Source organism: Notechis scutatus, chromosome 7 (assembly GCF_049901735.1).
Source record: "Notechis scutatus isolate UNSWTSFEM ecotype Mainland chromosome 7, rNotScu1.2, whole genome shotgun sequence".
NCBI lineage: Eukaryota > Metazoa > Chordata > Lepidosauria > Squamata > Elapidae > Notechis > Notechis scutatus.
In genome coordinates this window covers 13,263,701-13,287,003 of record NC_142015.1, presented here as the reverse complement: position 1 = coordinate 13,287,003, position 23,303 = coordinate 13,263,701, and the positions used below count along the sequence as shown (strand labels likewise).

At 40.9% G+C, this 23,303-nt stretch overlaps 1 protein-coding gene across 1 annotated transcript in view; it reads left to right on the top strand.

Annotated features, from left to right (window-relative positions):
- UNC5D (unc-5 netrin receptor D) overlaps positions 1–23,303 on the top strand; it is a 657,451-nt gene that overhangs the window by 140,282 nt on the left and 493,866 nt on the right. The window lies entirely within an intron of this gene.

Sequence of the window (23,303 nt, the reverse complement as noted above, 5' to 3'; positions counted from 1 at the left end):
TTTGTTTTTGTTTGTCTTTAAAAACCAATAAAATTTACAAAAAAAAAAAAAAGTTTGAAGGAGAGTGCTAACTACTGCTAAAACAGCTTGCTTTTGAACAGCCACTTGCATAGAAAACCCACCCCTGGCCATCTCCTGAACAGGATCCCTAAAGTTGATAATTGCGTGCAGCTAAAAATTTGTGGTAAGAGATGGTCCTTCAAACATAGTGACCGTCCCTGACTTTTAATCATAAGTTATGAACTATCTTATTTATTTAGCATATGGCACGTGTTAGCCAGGGATCACTGAGGTGGCTAACTGCCTCTGTGAATTTTTTTCGGGAGGTGTTATCTTTATCCATGGGATGCATGAATGCCAGTAGGCATTCAGGGGAGGCTCCTTTCTGGTCCCTGCAGTTTATCCGCTCACAGGAATCGAACCACCGAGCTGCCGACCTCTGCAGTGCACAAACCCAGTGTCTTTATGTGAGCCATCATGGCCCCTATGACCTACCTAATGACTTGGATCCAAAATTCCAATGGTTGCTGCCTCCCCTGGTGATCACATGACCACAATTCAGTTGCTTAGCAACATAGCTCCATTTACGTCTGTTTGCAGTGTCTCGCAGTCAAACATCCACATTTTAAAATGGTTTTGTTGAAAACCAATACTTCCATTTTGTTGGCAAAACCACATCCATAGCAAAGAATGGTTCTCAATTCTGCCCACTGTATTTTCTTAATGACCACTGTAAAATCATTGTAAAATAGCAATAGCATTTAGACTTATATACTACTTCCTAATGCTTTACAGCCTTCTCTAAGCAGTTTAGAATCAGCATATTGTCTCCACAATTTGGTTCCTCATTTTCCTGACCTCAGAAGGATGGAAAGCTGAGTCAACCTTGAGTTGGTTAGAACTGAACTCCTGGCAATGAGCAGTGACTTAGCTTGCAATACTGCATTCTAACCAACTCATTTTATGACTTGCAACCATTAGAGTTGTAATTTGAAGATTACCTATATTTTCTCCTTGATTTGAGAGATGAAATTAATTTGGGATGAGGGAAGATTGTACAAAACTGACATAATATCCAATGTGATTCATAACTCCTATTCATGAGCATATAACAATTATTGTACTAATGTTTTAAAAGGAAGTCAAATACCACCTTCTTTCATTAAATCTTCACAGCATAGATTCCTGTGATTTTTGTCCTAGTTGATTATGGTTTTATAATTTTATGTGTTCTTGTAATTTTTAATTTCCTGCTGACTTTAATGTTATGGTAGGAGATACTGATTATCTGTTGGATGTTCTGAGCTGCCGGAGTCTGGAAAAATGAGAGGTACAAAAATATGCAAAATAAGTAAATTATAGGACTAACCTGGTTGCAAAAGGTCTGAGTCATGTACACTAAAATCTCTCTTGGTGCCCAATTGAAGTTTGAATGACCTATTTCAATGACCTTGTTAAATGAATTTATATGCTGGCAACTCTTGGGAATATGAAGGTCTTCAAGCTCCCCAATCTTTATTCCTTGAAGGCAAATGTGTTCCAAATTCCAATCTGATCTTCATGTCTTGTACTGAAGGGAGACAATTTGGTTATTGCACTATGGCATAAAGAAACATTAAGATATAAAGGAAAAGAGTAGTTAAGATGGATTTGAACAATCTTAGAATCTCTTAAATACATATCAATATTTAATTTACAATGAATCTTTAATATAGCATTTAACTAATTGTTCTGTCATAAACGTTTCTTAATGTGATGCCTGCTCTGTGTAATTGTCTAAGTAATTTTATATGAATGGATGGTTAAAATTTTTAAGAAGACGGTGGGTGGTTGGGGGGGAGATCATCTCACATTAACTCTATGATGCACATATTTCCTGAATTTGAAATGTTGTGATTAAACAACACTTTTTAAATTTTGCAAGAAAGGAAGTGCAATAACTTCCATCATAACAGTGTGCTAAACTTTTATAATAATACTTAGAGATGTCTTGAAGATGTTAAACAAGTGATTCCTATTTGGTAGAAAAGGTTCCTTGGCAATTAACAAGGAACTTTAGATGACACTGTAAAAAACACTAGGAGTACCAATAGAAGAGTATATTTATAGCTCAGGGTTGAAATAAGAGGTCCTTGGTGCTCTCTGAACTTGGCAGCTTTCTTGCAGACATTTTGGTCCACTTATGATGTTATCTAGTTTGATAATGAAACATCTTCAAGAAAACAACCAAGTTCAGAGAGCATCAAGGACCCCACATTAAGGGGGTTTATATTTCTAATATACCCTGGAAGCTGCAGAAGAGAACAATTCAGAGAGAACTGAGATGAAAGAGTAGTCTTCGACTTACGACTGCAGTTGGGACTGGAATTTTCATTGCTAAGTAAGGGAATTGTTTATTAGGTCTTACAATCTATTTCAGCCCCCCATCCATCTTGAATCAGATTTGGGGCTGCCACAAGGGAGAATTGGTAACTGTGGGAATGAAAGTAAAGTGAGAAGGGAGGATAGCCACAACAACATTCTTTCGCCAGAGCTCAAGGCCGAGTTGCTGGAGTTTGGAGGGGAGTGACTGGACTTGGCGGGAGTTCAGAGTGGAGATGGATTGAAGAGTGTGACTTGAGGGTCATCAGTAAGGGGGTTGGAAGTGAGTTTAACTTAGCAGGGAAAACACGGGATTTCAGATTCGGGTTTTCTCAGATGTGCTGTGATGACCCATAGTCTCTCAAAATAACCCCAAACCCAAAACATGCATTAAAGTCCAGTAAGGCCTTCAACTTAAACTTCACTGTTTTATTAGGCACAGTTTAAAGTCACAAAAGTAAACAATGAGGCACAAGAAAAACCAAAACAAACTGCATTGATGAGAGTTCCAAAGCAAGCCAAGATAACTAATCATAAACTCCAGGAAAATAACGGGGAGTCCATGGGAAGAATGCCAACACAGATAAACCTCTTTCAAAGGAAACAATTAAACTTTGACTCCAGCAATTCTAACTGCGTAGTTACAAACTTATATACATAGCTCCCAGCTGCAAGCCACGAGGAGGATCATGGTAATCTCCTCTTGAGTAGACCTCACTTTTCCCTAATCCTCTCCTCCCTGCGTGACTTAGGATGGATAGGGGATGGTCCTGGATCCTCCTCTGACTGCTTAGCCGGCCTCTGCCCTTCCCCAGCCTCCTCCACCACCTCTGGAGCCACACTCCCACTCCCTGTTGGCTGTTCCTCCTCTTCCTCAGAGTCAGTCTCCACCAGGGGCATGACATGTGCCAATATGATTTCTCTAATAAATTCTTACTTGGATGGACTTAGTCTCTGAGTGCTGAATTGGGATGGAGAGTTTGGTTGGAACGCTGACAATCTAGTTTGCCACTGTTGTCATGCAAATGATGTCAGTTAACTGAGTCATGTGGTTGTTAAATGAATGCAGCTTCCCCCATTGACTTTGCTTATCAGAGGAAAAGGTTGCAAATGGAAAGGTTGCAAATGGCAGTCACATGACCCTGGGATGCTGCAACCGTCATAAGTACATGTTGGTTATCAAGCAACCAAAATTGATCATGTGACAGTGGGGAAATGTAGTGATGGTTGTTACTGCAAGAACTAGATATCAATAATTTTTTCAATGATGTCGTAACTTTGAATGTTCACTAAACAAATGGTTATAAGTCAAGGACTACCTGTATTGTTGAAACTTCTATTATCTCAGGGAACATTTAAACCAGAAAAACTCATTGGGAGTCAGAATCCTCTTTCTTTAGGCCTTGTGACTTGAGATGTTTTGCTTTCTTTTTTTTTAATAGTATTGTTGCCTGGACTCAACTAAAAGCCATATGTGTAGCATGAAGTGCAACATCCTAGAGGGAAACTGACTCTGGCAGATTTATGATTTAATATTTTTTGTTATTTGTGCATTTTTTAAGTCTGTTGCTGCTAATGATGATCATAAGCCAGTCTGAGGTGATTTGGATTCAATGGCATATAAAGTTAATAAATAGATGCAGTTAATAATGAAGTTGATTTATAAAGTTAATAAATAAATGTAGTTGCTAATGTTTGGGAAATTCTGGGATGGACAATTGCAAGACTTTTGTAAGTTCTAGGCTGGAAAACAACACTTTATCTTGTTCAACAGGAATGGCATGGAGATTCTAGCACAAACTGGAGAGTGGAGCCTAGATCTATCTATATCTATCTGGACGTCCATCATCATCTATCTACCTATCTACAGGTGACACTCAAAAAATTAGAATATCGTGCAAAAGTTCATTTATTTCAGCAATGCAACTTAAAAGGTGAAACTAATATATGAGATAGACTCATTACATGCAAAGCAAGATAGTTCAAGCCGTGATGTGTCATAATTGAGATGATTATGGCTTATAGCTCATGAAAACCCCAAATCCACAATCTCAGAAAATTAGAATATTGTGAAAAGGTTCAATATTCTAGGTTCAAAGTGTCCCTAATCACTAATTAAGCCGTAACACCTGCAAAGGGTTCCTGAGCCTTTAAATGGTATCTCAGTCTGGTTCAGTAGGAAGCACAATCATAGGAAAGACTGCTGACCTGACAGTTGTGCAGAAAACCATCATTGACACCCTCCATAAGGAGGGAAAGCCTCAAAAGGTAATTGCAAAAGAAGTTGGATGTTCCCAAAGTGCTGTATCAAAGCATATTAATAGAAAGTTATGTGGAAGAGAGAAGTGTGGAAGAAAAAGGTGCACAAGCAGCAGGAATGACTGCAGCCTGGGGAAGATTGTCAGGAAAAGGCCATTCAAAAGTGTTGGGGACTTTCACAAGGAGCGGACTGAGGCTGGAGTCAGTGCATCAAGAGGTTGAAGTTTTTAATAATGATTGATTTAATAATGATTGATTTTAGAAATGTAATAAAATATCGAAGGAAAGGAGGATACAATGTATTTAAACATTTTTGGTGGATAGAATGTACCAAGCAGAACTAAATTGGGTATTTGTTATGTTGAATGTTAATTTTACTAACTTAGGGGAGGATAGAAAGGCATCATACTCTGATTAGTGATTTCAGGAGAAATTCTTTTTATTATAAGAAGAGATAGAGGGATAATGAATGGGCAAAAGATACAAATTTAATGATTTAATTAAGATGGATTAAATAAGATAGAATTGTGAAGAGTGATATGCTATTATTTAGCCCATGCAAAGAGAGGTAACTGGGGCCAAGGTACTTTACTAAAAGATTTTTTTATGTTTGTTTGTGTTTGTTTGTGTTTTATGAGAATATTGGGGAAATTATCGTAGAAAGACAGGGAAAGATTTAATATGTAATGATTTGTTTGTTGTTGAAACTTTTAATAAAACTTGTTTTTTAAAAAAAAAAAAAGAGCCACTACACACAGACGGATCCTGTACATGGGCTTCAAATGTTGCATTCCTCTTGTCAAGCCACTCCTGAACAACAAAGAACATCAGAAGCATCTTACCTGGGCTAAAGAAAAACAGAACTGATCTGTTGCTTCTGATGAGAGCAACTTTTGCATCTCATTTGGAAACCAAGGACCTAGAGTCTGGAGGAAGAATGGAGAGGCACACACTGCAAGATGCTTGAAGTCCAGTGTGAAGTTTCCACAGTCTGTGTTGATTTGGGGAGCCATGTCATCTGCTGGTGTTGGTCCACTGTGCTTCATTAAGTCCAGGGTCAACGCAGCTGTCTACCAAGAGATTTTGGAGCACTTCATGCTTCCTTCCGCAGACGAGCTTTATGGGGATGCTGACTTCATTTTCCAGCAGGACGTGGCACCTGCCCACACTGCCCAAAGCACCAAAACCTGGTTCAATGACCATGGGATTACTGTGCTTGATTGGCCAGCAAACTCGCCTGACTTGAACCCCATAGAGAATCTATGGGGCATTGCCAAGAGAAAGATGAGAGACATAAGACCGAACAATGCAGAAGAGCTGAAGGCCGCTATTGAAGCATCCTGGTCTTCCATAATACCTCAGCAGTGCCACAGGCTGATAGCTTCCATGCCACGCTGCATTGAGGCAGTAATTGCTGCAAAAGGGGTCCAAACCAAGTACTGAGTACATATGCATGCTTATACTTTTCAGAGGTCCGATATTGTTCTATGTACAATCCTTGTTTTATTGATTGCATGTAATATTCTAATTTTCTGAGATAGTGGATTTGGGGTTTTCATAAGCTGTAAGCCATAATCATCACAATTATGACAAATCATAATCATCACAATTATGACAAATCATCACAATTATGACAAATTATCTTGCTTTGCATGTAATGAGTCTATCTCATATATTAGTTTCACCTTTTAAGTTGCATTACTGAAATAAATGAACTTTTGCACGATATTCTAATTTTTTGAGTTTCACCTGTACCTATTTGCCTGCCTGCCTGCCTGCCTGCCTACCTACCTACTACCTACCAACCTGCCTGCCCGCCTGCCTATCTATCTATCATCTATCTATCTATCTATCTATCTATCTATCTATCTATCTATCTATCTATCTATCTATCTATCTATTGGAATTATTTGCTGCCCATCTTGTAGCAAACAACTCTGGGCAGCTTCCAGCATTAAAACATTGAAACCCTATCTTTAAAAAAAATAAAAATAGTAATCCGAAACAAGATAAAATATCATTAAAAGATGGAGAGGGAGGGAATTGCAAAACCTCCAATACAGTAGGAATTTTCTCCTTTAATATATTAAAATGGACATAGTTCCAGGAATTTTTGAGAAATGCATTTTTCAGAAATGCAGGAATGCATTTTTTCCTGCTTCCATCCATATAACACGAGCTTTAATTAGTGTTTGCGATATAAGAATTGTCTTGGGCAGTAAGATATAAGGCTTAGTTTTCAAAAAAGTGTGGGGTGTGGTGGTTCAGTGGTTAAAGACACTGAGCTTGTCAGCTGGAAAGCTGAGCGCCCGAGTTTGAAACCCAAGCATTACGTGATGGGGTGAGCTCCCATTCCTTGCCCCAGCTCCTGCACTCCTAATAGTTCAAAAGCATGCAAATGTGAGTAGATGAATAGGTATTTGGTGGGAAGGTAACACATTCCATGTGCCTTTGTCGTATAGCCATGATAGCCACATTGCCACGGAAAGATAATGATAATGGCTCTCTCAATCAAGAAATGGAGATGAGCAATCACACCCTAGAGTCAGACACGACTGGACAGGGCAACCATTATCTTTTTTCTCATTAAGTCTGTCTTCTCATTGTTGTAAGAAACTGCTTCTCTGCCTCATTTATGACTTTTCTTTGGCTGTAACTGGGAAAGAAGAAAATTAAATTATGTGGTTTATAAAGAATTAACTGAATTTTTCAGGGAGAAGTGCTAATAGTGGTAAATTGGAGATGCTAAAACAGAGTTAAAGGAGTTTTTTTCCCTTTCCTATTTCCTTTTTAATGTTCTTTCAATATTTTGAAAGAAGTCACATGAAATGCTTATTTTTTAATTAAACTTTTGGGAAGAGGACAAGAAGCAGATTTCTTTATTAAATAAAGGAAGGGTAGGGAAAACATATTAATTGTTGATTATGATTCATATTTATTAATTATCCAGTTAGACAACAAAGGGGGTTCAATAAGTAGTATTTATTTTGCATTCATTTTTAAATATGTGCACACACATGCACATAATACATTGATGGCCACACTTATAGCTTATATGCAATTAATGTATAATCCTGATTCTCAGTTGTTGCCCTTTTCTTAAGCTGGGATCTGCTTTGAAACCTCTACTGAGCTGGTTGTTTAGAAATTGGTTGCGGATGAATTTGTCGTTAACATATCCTCCTAATATCTCTCATTAACTCTTATCTCAGTATTTGGCTAAGATATTGAGCTGATAGATTTCTTTTAATTGATTTGCCTTGGGAATGTCTGTGATCCTTTGGAAATACAATACACGAATGAATCAAAACTGCCAATTGAATATGTTGTTCCAATTTTAGCTTTATTTTTATTTATTTTTTAATGCCTATTTTATTCTTCCTCCAAGGAAGAACATAAACAAATGTGATTTTTCCCCTTGTCTTTTGTATCCTTATAGCATTTGCCAGTTGTAAATGGAGAAGAAGTGACCATATCAAGGACACTGTTTGAGCTTTATATCTATTTGAATATTGAAAGTTAGCTGAACTTATATTTTGTTCTTAGTATCAAATTGACAAACTAAGGCCTTCCAAAAATTTCTGAGCTTTATTTTCTTGGCCAAAAATGACAGATGTTGAGAGGTGTACTTCCACAGCATATGGATAGCCATATTTCTTTTAGTTTCATATTGCTTTTCATTCAGGATAACCAAAAACTTTTCAGTAGAAATTAGAACTGTCACCATCTCAGAGGCCTAAGATAACGCAGGGAGTAGCCATCTAAAGGAATTTTTAAAATTCTCTAATAAGTGTGCAAATAATTTGGATGGACAATTTGTATTTCTCTAGGGGAATGAGAAATTTGTCATCTACCTATTAAATCAGACATAGCTGTGTACTGTCCACATGTGGGGCCTTGATGCTAGACCAGGGGTGTCAAACTCACATCATCATGGCAACATCACATGACGTTTTGGGACTTTCCTCCCTTTCACTAAACCGGGCATGGACGTGGCCAGCACATCAGCCCACGGGCTGGGAGTTTGACAGTCCTGTGTTATACCATTTATTTGGAGAAGAAAGTTAAAGGTGACTATTTATTGCCGATATCCCTATAGTGGAAGACCTGCCATTTTCTCTCCAGATATGTGAAGTGGATTTTTTTTAAAAAGGAAATGTCCCCATTTCATATGTTGATTAGTAATTATGAAAAAATGCAAAATTGCAAACACATTGTTAAACAAGTTTGGTAGCTTTCAAATTTAATTAATGTAACTCTTAATTCTTCCTGTAAAATCTGGTTTTCTAGTGCAAATTAACCTTTACAGATTGGACAAATTTTATGGGAATATTTCTAGTTCTAATTTTTCTTGAGAACCCTTATTCCTATTTGCCTTTTTCTCTCTTCACTCCACCTGGAGGAACAGGAAAAACTCATTCTTTCTTCCCCACTGTTCACTTGCCTTGTGAAATATTTTATTTTATTTTTATTAAATCTGTATGTCAACCATTTTGCAGTTGAAGCCAGCCAGCCAAATGCTATTTCTTGGTTTATAAGAGTTTTTTGCTATTGATAACAAAAACACCTAATTTAGATGTATAATTTATTGTTCCTGGAAACACATTTTTTTCCAGAACAGCTCCAAGGGAAAAGATTTGGGGATAGAAGTAGGTTTAAGCAGAAACAAATTTCTCCTCCTTCAATTGTGCATTTGATATATGTGGAAAGGACAATCAGGCTTAAGACGCTTGCAAGGATCATCACATAGAATATTCTCTAGATTGGTTGGTGTAATGGAGAGTTGATAGAATGATATTAGCTATGATCAGTAGGAGACATTAAAGATATTAAATGAGAAAGAAGAATTAAAAACCAGATTAGAATTAAAGGATCAAGGGGTAGAATTGGAGTGGTGGCAGTGGTGGTTGCATCTGTTCGGGTGAACCGGTAGCAAGGATTTGGCATGAGTCACCAAACCGGTAGTAAGTTCTGGTGGCCATGCCCCAGACCAGTCACCTGGTCGCCGCTGACTCGCTTGCCCTGCCCACCCAATGCTCGCTCACCCCGCACACCTGATGCTCACCCCTCAAGGTATTTCTTCTTCTTCTTTCCCTCCCGATGATCAGCTGTGCTGGGATCCCCCTTGCTAAGGCCCAGGAAGGCAAAAAATGGAGGGGGGGGGGGGCACAGCCTTCCTCACAGAATCAGTAGTAAAAAATTTTGAATCCCACCACTGAGTGGTGGTCATATTTACAAATACAGTTACGATATGTACAGGATATGAAAATGTGGGGGTATTAACAGAGAATTAACAACTCTAGATAAATTGTTGGTAGGGATTGATAAATTGATTAAGATAATATATAAATATTAATTAGATTATAAAATGGAGGAAGAGCAGGTTACAGAGACAAGGGTGGTATCGGCCAAAAATTTTGGATACAATATTGAATTGGATAGATGGCAGAAACTTTGGGAAAAGAATAGGAAATTAACATTTGCCATATCATATAAAGAGAATCTATATAAAATGTTCTATAGGTGGCACCTTTCTCCAGCAAGTCTGGCCAAAATGTTTAGAAATTTATCACCGAAGTGCTGAAAATGCAATTAACTACCAGGCACATGCTATCATATGTTGTGGACATGCAAACATGCAAGGAAATTTTGGGACAGATTCAGAAGTGGTTAGAGCAAATGGTGGGACATCATATAGAACTTAAGCCAGAATTATTTTTATTAGAAATAATAACAGAAGGGTATAGCAAAGGCTCTAATATCTAATACTCCACATCCTGACAGCGGCGAAAATGGGCGTTGGTATAATTACCAGAGAACGCCCTTTCTATCTATGCTGCTAGAGAGTCCAGGATGGGTTAGACTCCTCCTGATGACATCATCGAGCTGAGTCTGTTCTTATATAAAAGGTCAGCCTCTGGGAGTCTCCCCAGCTTTGGCAAAGATACTTGACAGACTTTAGTGAAGTGTCTCTGAAAGCCAAACAGAATCTAAACATCAAACATACCTTACCAGAACTGGACGAAACAAGGGTGGGGCTGGACTCCCTAGCAGCATAGATAGAAAGGGCATTCTCTGGTAATTATACCAATGCCCATTCTCCTCAATGCTGCTGTGAGAGTTCAGGATGGGACTTACCAAAGCCTGTATGTCCACGGGACGGTCCCCATCCGATTGATCATTCTGATTGTTGAAACACCTGCTGAAGTACCCGTCTGCTGAAGGCTGCACTCACGGAGGCAAAGGAATCAAGATGGTAGTGTCTGATGAAGGGAGACGGAGATGTCCAGGTGGCCGCTCTGCAAATTTTTTCAAGGGGTGCCTGGGTGGCCCAAGCAGCTGAAGTTGCGGCGCTTCTGGTCGAGTGCACTGTCAGGCCCTTGGGCACCGGAAGAGTTATGGCTTTGTAAGCCTGTGCAATACACGCCCTGATCCACCTACTCAGGGTGGGGGGAGAGGCCTTGTCCCCCAGGTGTGAAGGGGGAAAGGATACAAGCATAGCCTCAGTTTTTCTAAAGGTAGAAGTGCACTTTAGGTAAATTCTAAGCGCCCTCCTAACATCTAAGGTGTGCCACTCTAACTCGTGGTGCGGAAGGGGACAGAAATCTGGCAACACAATGTTCTGCAACCTATGAAACCAGGTATTAACCTTTGGGATGAAGGAGGGATCTAAATGGAGAACAACTATATTATCATAAAAGGTGCATAGATCCTGTCTGACTGAAAGAGCAGCCAGCTCTGACATCCTTCTAGCAGATGTGATTGCTGCCAGAAAAATCACTTTCAGTGTCAAGAATTGAAGAGACACTGACTGAAGCGGTTCGAAGGGAGGTTCCGTCAGAGACTGGAGCACCTTCGGAAGGTCCCACCTGTGTACAACTGGGGTGTGGAGGTTGGAAACCCCTTTTAAAAATCTCCAGACAGAAGGGTGGTGTGGCAAGGCAGGGAAGGCCTCCCAGGAGAGAATTGAGGAAAAGGCTGCTATCTGGTGACGTAGGGTATTAGGTGCTAATCCCTTCTCTAGGCCGTCTTGAAGGCAACGTAATACCTCTGCTACCTGAGCTGAGGTAGGATTGAGGCCCTCCTTCAAACAGCATTGACAAAAAACCCTCCAGGTAACATTGTAGATGGTTTATGAGACACCTGTATAGTGATGATAACCCTCTCTGGGAGATTAGCCTCTCTCAAATGTTGCCGCTCAAGTGCCACACGGTCAGTTTGAACCGGGATCCGGATGGAGCAAGGCTCCTTGCTGGAGTGAGATTCTGTTGGCTGGAATCCCCCAGGAGGTGGCTACAGACAGGTTCACCAGGTCTGCAAACCAGGGCCTCCTGGGCCAATGGGGGGGCAGGAGAATTAGCTCCACTTGTTCCTCCAACATCTTCCGAATGACTGCCGGAATGATGGGAAGAGGGGGAAAGGCATAGAGGAGAACCCTGGGCCATCTGCTCCAAAGAGCATTGGTCCCCTCTGCTCCCTGACAAGGAAAACTGGTGAAAAACCTGTTTACTTAAGCATTTTTTGGGGGGTGGGGGGGAATAGATCTACTACCGGAATCCCAAACCTGAGGGAAAGGTCTCTGAATAGGGACGGGTGAAGGTACCATTCTGCTTGGTCGACCAAGCTCCGACTCAGCCAGGCAGCTTGGGAGTTGTCGACCCCAGAGATGTGATCTGCCGAGATGGACAGCAAATGTCTCTCTGCCCACAGCCCCAAACATTCGGCCTCCCTCATTAAGGCCCTGGATCTTGTCCCTCTCCCTTGTCTGCTGACGTGTGCCTTTGCAGCCATGTTGTCCATCAACACTAGTACATGGGATCCAGTCATAGTGCCCCTGAAGTGCCTCAGTGCCAGCAAGATGGCTTTGAGCTTCAGCCAGTTTATTGGACAGGTCCTATCTATCCGGGACCAAACCCCCTGTGCTATTTGGCCATCCATATGGGCCCCCCAACCCAGAAGACTGGTGTCCGTGGTAAGCTGGAGAAAGCCACCACTTGAAGGAACACCGGGTGTGTGGAGTAAGCTGGACCCTGACCGACGTGTGGCTGGTTCCTGCTCGTTGAAAGGGGAGCAGGAACCATTGTAGAGACCAGGAGTGAAGCCGTGCCCATGGGACGATGCCAATGCATGAGATCATCTTCCCCAGTAGTTTCGACAGCAACAACAGGGGAACAGTGTGTTGATGTTGAATCTGACAGATGATCTCGGTAAGGCTTTTTCCCTGATCTGGAGACAGAAAGACCTGGTGCAGGGATGTGTCAATGACAGTTTCCAGGTGGAGTAATCTGGTTGTGGGCGAGAGGTGGCTTTTCCTGGTGTTGATGGAAAAGCCGTGGTTCTGGAGGCAGCACAGTGTACTTTGTAGGTCTCGATGGGTGGAGTGGATGGACGACGATAGGATCAAGATGTTGTCCAGGTAGCATTGGATCCTCACTGGAATGGACTGGAGAGAAGCCATCAATGCCACTAGGACCTTTGTGAAAACCCTTGGAGCCGAAGAGAGCCCAAAGGGAAGGGCACGATACTGGAAGTGAGAGTTCTGGTAACAGGAATGGAGAAACTAGTAAGGTCAATGGAGGACAAGAGATTGCCCTCCCGAACGCTGTCTAGAATTGAATGCAGAGTCTGCATTTTGAAATGCCTGTATGGGATAAACTCATTCAAAAATTTGAGATCGAGAATGGCTCGCCACCCCCACCCCCAGAGGCCTTATGGACCATGAAAAGCCGAGAATAGAATCCACGTCCCTTTTGATGTTTGGGAACTGGTTGAATACCCCTTATGTCCACCAGGTGTTGAATGGCCGAATTCATAGGGGCCCTCTTTGAGCCTTGCGGGACAGATCACAAAAATTTCTGGGGGTGGTGAGAGAAATTCTAGGTGTAAACCCGACCTTACAGTATTGAGTACCCAAGCGTCCGTCATTGACTCCTCCCATCTAGAGGCGAAGAAGGCCAAACGATCTCTGATGGGTGGGGAGAACGAGGGATTACTTAGAGTGACAGAAGGAACGACCGCCTCTCCCATGAAAGAGCTGTTTACCCGCAGTATGTTGTTGTCTGCCAAGTGCATCAGGATGTTGCTCTTGGTGCTGGGAATACGCCCTCTGAGGCCTGGAAAAATGGGGTAGCTTTGGCCTGAAAGGAAGGTGGATGGTAAGGAGCTGGACAGTAGTCTGCTCTCTTCCCTGTCAAGGAAAGAACCTTCCGTTTGTCCCTGGTTTCGACAACGAATGGTTCTAGTGCATTGCCAAATAGTTTTTCGCCCATGCAGGGGGCTGAAGCCAATTTCCACTTGCGATGAGGTTCCACCTGCCAATTTTGTAGCCACAAAACTCTCCTTGCTGCCACCGAGGAGGCCATGGCCCTGGAGGCGAACCTGGCTGAATTTAGGGTGACGTCTGCTGTAAATTCCGCTGCTGCAATAATCTTGTTTAGATCCTGGTGCAATCTAAAATTTGATGGAGGTATGTGTTCTTGTAGTTGGTGCAGCTAGCAGAGTGAAGACCTCGTGAAAAACGATGCAGCAGTCGAAGCCCAAGCAGAGGCTTGGTGATTACGTCAAGGAAAATTATGGGTGAAGGAAGGACCTCTGAATGAACTATGGGTTTGGAGAAGAGGGTGTCTCCATGTCCCGATGGCTCCCCTTGAGGTTCAGGAGCAGCCTCCTCCGGGGACAACTGGGCTGTGACCCGTGCCTTGTGGAGTAGGGGTTTGAATAAGGCAGGTTTAAAGACTGCGGCTGATGGGGGAGTGATCGGGCCACAGGTCCTCCTCATCCTCTGATAGGTTGGGGTCCCAGATCTTTCCCTCTTCCCATTCAGATTCAGAAGAGTGGCCATGCTCCGATGGTTCTGCGAGATCTCTCTGATCAGGGTAGAAGGGACCCTATGCTCCTGAAGATGAGAGAATCCCCTCTGAGGAATCTGAGCCTGGGAGTAGGCTGGAAAAAGGGACTGCGCCCTCTCTAAGGGTCAAAGGATCTGTTGAAACCCTTCTGCTAGGCCTTGTCGGATGGCAATGGAGACCACATCCGGAATCTCACTGGGTCTGCCACTTGTGGATGGGTTGAGGGGGGGGGAAAGGCCCACAGCAGTGGGATTGAAGGTAGCCTCGGGTCTGGGCCGAGAGCTCCCTTGGGCTATGGAGGGCAGAGAGGGAGCAAGGTCCCAAGAGGCCAGTTTGAAATTGGGGCCTGACCTGCTCAGGTCTTGAGGTCCGAATTGTTCCTCAAGCCTGTCTGGGGACCATGATTGGGGGTGACCAAATAGGGATAGAGGTACCTCCCTGAACAGCCTGAGGATTTGCCAACTGGGAAGCCTGTTGCAGTTGCCCTCTCATTTGCTCTATGGTCTTGTTGAACTGTCTCCCCAAGGCCGCATGTCTTTGTTTTTCTGCTTTCAGTTCAGCCTGGGATGTTTTCTTGGGGCCCAAGGCTTTGGCCCTAATCTTGGCCGCTACCTCCTTCTGAGTAGATTGAGTGTGCTGCCTCCTCCTCTTTCTCCTGGTCTGAGGGCCCTGGTCCTCTAGGCCCAGCTCTGCCTGGGCCCTATCCTCATCCATGGTTGAAATAAGCAAGCACAAGAAGTGCTGGGAGTAACTCTCAATATGTGCTGCCTATTGTAGGGGCCTTATTTGGGACCTACTGTTGATAGGTGCCAGCCATTGGGATATGTGGCCACTTAAAATTGCCACCCACCACGTGCGTCGAGGAGAAGTGCTTGAAAATGGCCCCTCGCATGGGCACCAGCCTCCAAATGCTGGCCCTCACTCTTTAGGCTACAAAGGAGCCCTGAGTGGCGAAATCAGCAGAAGGGAAAGCCACAGTAATTAGAATCAGCTATAAAGCGCTGTTATCACGATCCGATCTTTATGATTGTGGTGGCCGATTTCGCGGGGGAGAGCTGCAGGGAAGTATAGATGGCTTCTCCCTTACATACAGCCACCCTTTGCTAATGTTGAATCCTCGGCGTTGCAGGAGAGCGGGGCCCCACTCTCCTGAATGCACAGCTCCACCGGGTCCCCGGGAGTTGTGCCAGAAGCCTGAATAGTTTTCCGACTTTGCTGTGATCTAATGGCTAAAACAATGCTTTCAGAGACACAAGCTCAATTGTCACGAAAGGAGCTGAGTCAAAGCTGGGGAGACTCCCAGAGGCTGGCCTTTTATATAAGAACAGACTCAGCTCAATGACGTCATCAGGAGGAGTCTAACCCATCCTGGCCCCTGCAGCAACATTGAGGAGAATGATTTACACCCAGAAATGGAAGAACGAAAATATTATGTCAGATAGAGAGATAATAAGGAAAATACTGGTTTGTGCAGAATTAGATAGATAACTCTAGAACTGAAAAACAAAGGGGAAACAGATACTTGGAATAAATTTTACCAATGGGCTCAATTGTGTTAGCAAAATGAGGACTACCTGTACTAGATTTTCTGTGTTGAACCCTTTTACAGGAATTAAACACACAGGTCCTGGGCTTCTCTCACGAAGTCCAGAGCAATAAAAATCACAAAAGTGCAGGTAGTCCTCAATTTACAGCCATTTGTTTAGTGACTGTTCAAATTTACAACGGCACTGAAAAAAATGACTTACGACCTGTCCTTGCACTAAGAACCATTGTAGCATTCCTAAGGTCATGTGATCGTAATTCAGGCATTTGACAACTGAAATATATTTACAAGAGCTGCAATATCTGGGGGTCATATGATTGCCATTTACAGCCTTCCCAGACAGTTTCCTGCAAGCAAAGTAAATGGGGGAAGCCGGATCCATCTAACAATTCACTTAACAAGTACTTAAAAACGGTGGCAAAAAAGATCACAAAACTGGCTGTAACTCACTTAACAATCACTTTGCTTAGCAATAGCAATAGCCCTTAGTTACAGGTTCAGCTGAACTGAACCTGTCAGAAGCCATTTTCCTGTTCCAACTTTGCCACACTGCATGCAAGAGGGGAAGAAGACTGGAATACATTGCTAGATGCAACATCGATCTTTCTCGTGAGAATCAAGGTCATCTCCTGGGCAGTGGAGGAAGGTAGAGATAAAGACGGTGGAGAAGCCTGCCAATTAACCTAATTGGCCAACATGATTAATGACACTGGAGGGAAGGAGCAGGGATGGGATTCAAAAATCCCAACAACCGGTTCTCTGCCTGGTCGCTGGGTGGGCGTGGCCATGGTGTGCGAGGCCTACCGGAACTTCAGGGAGGGCCATTTTTGCCTTCCCCAGGGTCCTGAGGCTTCTTTCGGGCCTCTGGGAGGGCGAAAACGGCTTCTCCTGGGCTCTGGAAATGCTCTGGAAGCTGGAAACAGGCCCATTTCTGGACTTCCGTAACTTCTGAGAGGGCTGTTTTTCGTCTTCCCCAGAGTCTGGAGGCTTTCCTCGGGCCTCTGGAAGGGCACAAACATTGAAAGAATGTTCTATTTTGAATACCGTATAACAATCAAGGCTTATGTCAAGATAGTGAGACAGGCAGCATGTAAATCTAATAAATAAATAAATAAATAAATAAATGATGACCCTCAGCCATGGAAACTCATTTGGGTGACTTTTGCTTAGTAGCATTATTCAACTCAACTCAATTTCAAATGAAACAAATTCCCATATCTATCTATTCCAATATCTAGGTATAATATTTATTTGTTAACTTCTTGGGGGGAAATATGGGGTCAGAGCTAACCAATAACATGTATTGTTTTTTATTCATTTATTTATTTGTATCTCACCTTTATTATTTTTACAAATAACTCAAAGCAGTGAACATATCAAACACAACTCCCTTCTCCTAATTTCCCTACAACTGCAACCCCTGGAGGTGAATTGGTCTGGAGAGTGTGATTCCCCACCCATATATTCCTTTTACTGATGGTGGCAGGCTTAATCTGAGACCATTCTCCAGATATTTTCTGTTTCCAGAAAATCAATCTGGCTGATTTGTTGGATAGAAGTTTCTGAATATTGGCCACATACTTTTATCATTCTTTCACCTGGGAAGTCCATGTGAAGTCCATTGGTGAAGACGGACTTTCTGCCTCTGTTTGCTGTTAATGTTTGATGTTTATTGTTGAGATTTGGGTTGCAGACTTGTTAAAACTTATGCTTTGCACTAACTTGAGGCTAAACAGCAAGACATACATGTTTTGAAGGAAATTACTAGTTCTGCCTAGACTGTGAGAAATCAGAGATGAATTTAACTGTTTTTTTTTCTTCAGTGCTTGGTGATTGGACATAGGGCATCAATTTAAGAGGAAAAATAATGGTGCAGATTGATTGTTTTATCTACATTTGGAAGAACCACTTAAAATATAAGATTTGAATTCTATGAATGCTCCAATCCTAACCCTTCAGGGAGATTTATAGAACAAAGTGCATCATTTTCAGCTGAAATATATTGGATGAATATACTGTATATGCCCCACATAGTTATGTTTAATAAAATTAAATTTGAAATTAGTCAGTCTCTGGCTATTTTAGTTGAAATTTCTTTTTTAATCCAAGTCATTGTGATGGAATGGCATTGTCTTTTTGTTGTTCAAAGAAAATAATTGAATAGACATAGAACAGGAAGTAACTGGCATGTTTTATTTTCACAAAATGGGGGTAAATGATCTTTATAACCCTCTGTTTTGAATATTGTGACATTGTTACATTTATGATATTTATACTGCATTTACATTTTTAACAAAGCTTTATGTCATTAGAGCTTGTATTGAAAATAACAAACTATATATAGAATTATATCAAATATAATATAGTGATATTTGTCAGGCCCCAAACATATATATATTCTAAATGCTGATGTAGATGCTCTGTGCATAGATTAATTCCAAAATTAACATCAGACCAACAATCAAATAAACAGTACTTCAATCAAGAAGCTGCCAAAGAAGCCAACAATAAACAGCCCAACCAAACAATCTCTTAAAACCACCCCCACCAACACTGACAGGGCAAACCACTAGAATATAAACTAAGAGCAAACCGCACTCCTTATAGCACTGATGATGTTTCCTAGTTTGGGTAATGAAACATCTGCAAGAAAGCAACCCAGCTTAGAGAACACCAAGGACCTCTCATTTCAACCCTGAGCTACAAATATTCTCCTTTAAATATCTCTGTTAGTTGCAAAACATCTGAAGATTACATATTTTTAAATATCTGCTGAAGAATGCAGCACCTCATTGCTAATAGGTTTACCTTAAATATACATGCAGATAGAAAGATTGAAAATTGAAAAACCTGGGAAACTTGAATTGGTTGACATCACCTTTGAATGATCAAGAGAGGACATCAGATTGGATACAATCACTGGGAATTATCCAGGGGTGGGATTCTACCGGTTCTGTCCACTTCTGTAGAACCAGTTGTTTTGAAAAGCAGCAAACAGAGAGCATGCATAGAACCAGTTCTATGTCTGCTGCTGTTTTGGCCCACCCGCCCGCCTGGGCTCTTACCTGACCTTTATTTCCTGCGTTTTCAACCACAGCTGTTTTGTGTGACACAGCTGTGGTTGAAAAAGCAGGAAAAAAATGCTTTTTCAACCGCTGCGCACCTGCATGCAGCGCTGCTCAGCTGTCCAGGCAGCTAGACGATATACACGCGCAAAATGCATGTGAAAAATGTAAAATCACCGAACCAGTAGTTACACCAGTTGGATCCCACCTCTGGAATCATCCCTTTTTAATATTACTTCTGAAATAATACAGTTTAGTTTCCCATTTAGCCACATATTCCTTTACTGAAGTAGTTTTTCTGAAAATTTTATATTCACCAGACATAAACTCCATGGTTTATAATTTCCCAAAAAATATTAGGTTGAACCTGACAAACGAAGCCTGACATAAATTCTGGTAAAAAATTTAATTCATTGAATTGTAAATTGCTTCTTGGGTGACACCTGCTTGGATTTTTTTCTCAACCTTTGAAGTGTTACCTTGGTTATTGAATGTATTTTATTATATTGTTTTGTATAATTTAAAATAGATGTCTTATTTAATAAGATGAGGCTATAATGATGAGGCTGTAATGCAAATAATGTAATGAAAATTTTAAATCACAATTAATCTGGAAAAGCTGAAATTGATTGTCATGACCTTTGAGTGGCCACTGGTCTTCTCCTAGTTACTTACTCAATAATTCTAATTTTGCATTGATAATTGTCAAAAATGAAGAATGCTGTATGTAAGTTCCAAATATTCTTGGCATACAACTCACATTAACCCTAGTAGTCATATCTAGTGACTGCAAATGATCAGAATTATGATTTTTCTCATCTAGAGGGACATCTAGCTTTGCACTCCTGTTATGGAAAAAATCCTAGATATGGAATTTTCTGTTGCACTGAATTACAGGAGTTTAAGCTTACATATTACCAACATATACTGGTAGTCCTCAATTTATAATATCAATTGGAACCAGATTTCCAAGCCTAAATCATTGTGGTTGTAAATTGAGACATCTATGTGACAGAACCCATTTTTCTGACATTTTTTTGTGGTGGTGGTTAAGCAAATCGTCATACTCGTTAAGCAAATAGCGTGGTCAGAAATATCAAAAGTATTGAAAATCACATTTATGGGACACTGAACCTGATAATAAAAGCAAGCCAGCTGCTGAATGCCTAAAATGCAGTCACGTGACACAGGAATGTGGATGCAACATTTTATAAAGGGTGGGGAAGTGCTTTACAAATTTTACAAATTTATAAACCGATTATAAGTTGAAGATTATTTGTAGCCTTACACTAATGACATCAATTTTGTCTTCAAGTTCATTTTCAAAATGTGTTTGTTGTTTTCTGGGATCATTCTTGGATATAGTGAAAGTCAAATTGTGGTACACTCTGGTACATAATTTTTAAATGCTTTTGTTGTGATTAATAATGTTTTTCATGAGAGTTTAGTTTCTTATACAAGATAGTTAAAATCTTTTGGTCAGTGGCTACATATTTTAATAAACTGAACTGTATACTCTGATATATAGAGACTTACTTGTAGATACCAAATCCCTGAGTGCATGTAAGTGCAAACATTTGCATTCTATGTCACAATGATTTTGTGCAGTTTTGTACATTAGAGTTAAGCTTTTAATGCATATGATTAACCAAATGAAAGATTGCCATCCTGTTATTCAGATGGGATTGGGGACTAAATGAACATAGCACAAAGCAGCTGAAGTAGAACCACTTTTCAGTGATGTATAACAGCCAAAGGGATTCAGGTAATCATTCTTGCAATTAGAATTTGGGTGTTAGTATTATGTCCCCTTTTTTCTTTTGTGAAATCTTGAAGGGTACATGGTGTCTGCTCTTTGGCTCCTGTCTTGTTTTAGTAAAACAGGACCATGGGAGATTCAGTAAATTGTTCTTGGCTTCACTTTTAGGATCAGCTACAAAGGGATATATATCCTCATCCTACAATGGATAGTTAATGGCTAAAATGATTTTATACACACATGCACACACACGCGCGTGCGCACACACACACACACACACACACGGGATGTTGTCCACTGACTCACCTCACTTGCATGGGTTGCTCCTGGCCTCCTTTTCACTTCAGAGACCTTTAGGAACTTCTTTGGCCAGTAAGGAAAACAAGATTTCCTGAAGGCCTCTGCAGCAAATAACAGCGCTCTGGATCGACCTGGAGCTCTATTATCGGCTACAGAGGCCTTCATATAATTATAATATATGGTTATAATTATTACATGTATTATCATTATTACTATCAGTATATCTGTTATATTTATTTCTTTTTTTCTTTTGTAAAATGAAATGCCCAGACACATTGTATTCAAAATACTTATATATGAATAAAAAAAAATGACTTAAAAAAAAGGAAAGACCTTTAGGAAAGGCTTCTGGAGCTGATAACAGAACTCTGGATTGATCCAGAATTCTGTTATTGGTTACAGAAGCCTTCAGGAAAGTCTTGCTGGCTGCAGAGTGGGCTAATCTGTGTGAGGCCTGGCAGCAACTATCCAAAGGTAAGTAGGAGGGCAGCTCCACCCCACATCCCCACCCTAGCTGGAGTGGGTGGGGTCTTAATTAGGGCTTATTTTGGGGGGAGAGCTTATAGTGGGCGCTCATGTAAAAAGCAAGCTAGAACATACTTTCTGAGTAGGTTGTTTTTTCCGGGAAAATGGGAGAGAGAATCATATACTTTTATTTGTTCTCTAATCCATGTGCAGGTCATACCAGTTGTACCATGAATTTACATTCTGAATAGAGGGTAGAGATGTTTTGATCTTTTATTTCCAGCCATATGGCTCCCAGCCAAAGTCCTCCTTGCTGCCTGGACTCTTAATTGATTTGGATTGAGGCTTTACATTGATATTTGGTAGAAAGAGATAAAGACAGAAGAGATAGCACTACATTTTTAAGGCAGACATGTTCTGAGAACAGATATTCTACATGCAATTGGCTTTCAGGAGTCATGTACTAATTCAGATAATTTTTTGACATGCACATTGGGAAAGCTCACTCAGATTGGTGTGTGCACATTCTTGAGTTCATCTACTAATTTTCCATGCTGTCATAAGATGATTAGTGAATAGCTTCTTCCTTCACAGTCCAGCAGGAATGAGGTAGTAAGTAGGCAAGCAGAATATGTTTCTAGGTGCTAATGATCAACAATATATGCTTGATAGAGAAACTAAACTATTCTATGCTATTATCATCACTGCATCAAACATGACTTACGACTTGATAGCTAAGTAGCCAGTTACAACCCACTCAACAAGTCACAAAATGCTACAAAGTGGAGAGCAAGTACACAGAACCAGTTCCATTCATGTTGTGTATGCTATCGTCCAAGATTTATTAAAATATTTGGAGTAACTTGTCCAGTATCAGAGGGGTAGCAGTGCTAGCTCCATTTTTTGGTGATCAGATGTTCTCAGTGAGTTTGCTTCTGTTGCATCCCTTTAATCTACCCCTTTCTCTTTTGCCCTGAGGCTTGTCCAAAGGAAAGGAGATGCTACCAAGTTTGTAACTGTTGTACTTTGACTTGCCAATATTCATCTGAACAATGTCGTATTTCATATGAATGTCATACTTCATTCACATGAAAAATACATGCTCAGAGTGGGTATGCAAAGAACCATATTAATAGGGTTCCATATCAAGTTCTAATGGGGTTTTCTTGGTTTTTGTCAAAGGAAGCCATGGTGGTGCCGTGATTAGAATGCAGTATTGCAGGCTGACTCTGCCCGCTGCCAGCAGTTTGATCCTGACTGCTCAAAGTTGACCCAACCTTCCATTTTTGGCCTAACTGGGTTTCTTTCTTTTTTTCTTTTTAAGAAAGCAAGCAGGCATTTTTTTTTAATTGGTGAACTAACTGCTTGGGGTGCCAGGTGCATTTGCAGAAGGTGATTATCATGCTTTAGAATGCATTCTTGCTGCCTCTGGGATTTCTTTTGAGAACTTCAGTGAGAAATAATCTAAACATTTTATGAAAGTGTGATTCTTTGTCATCTTGGACAGGGGAAAAATCAGTCTGAAATAACCTTCATTAGTTCCTGAGCTCTTGAGAAAACAATAGTTTTTTGTTCCTTTTGAGTGAGAAAAAAAAGCTTTTGTGAAATGATGTGGAATAAATGTAGATAGCCCAAAGCCTTATCAATACACCCATGTAAATTTATATTAAATTGTACTATTGCAATATCTAAGGACCAGA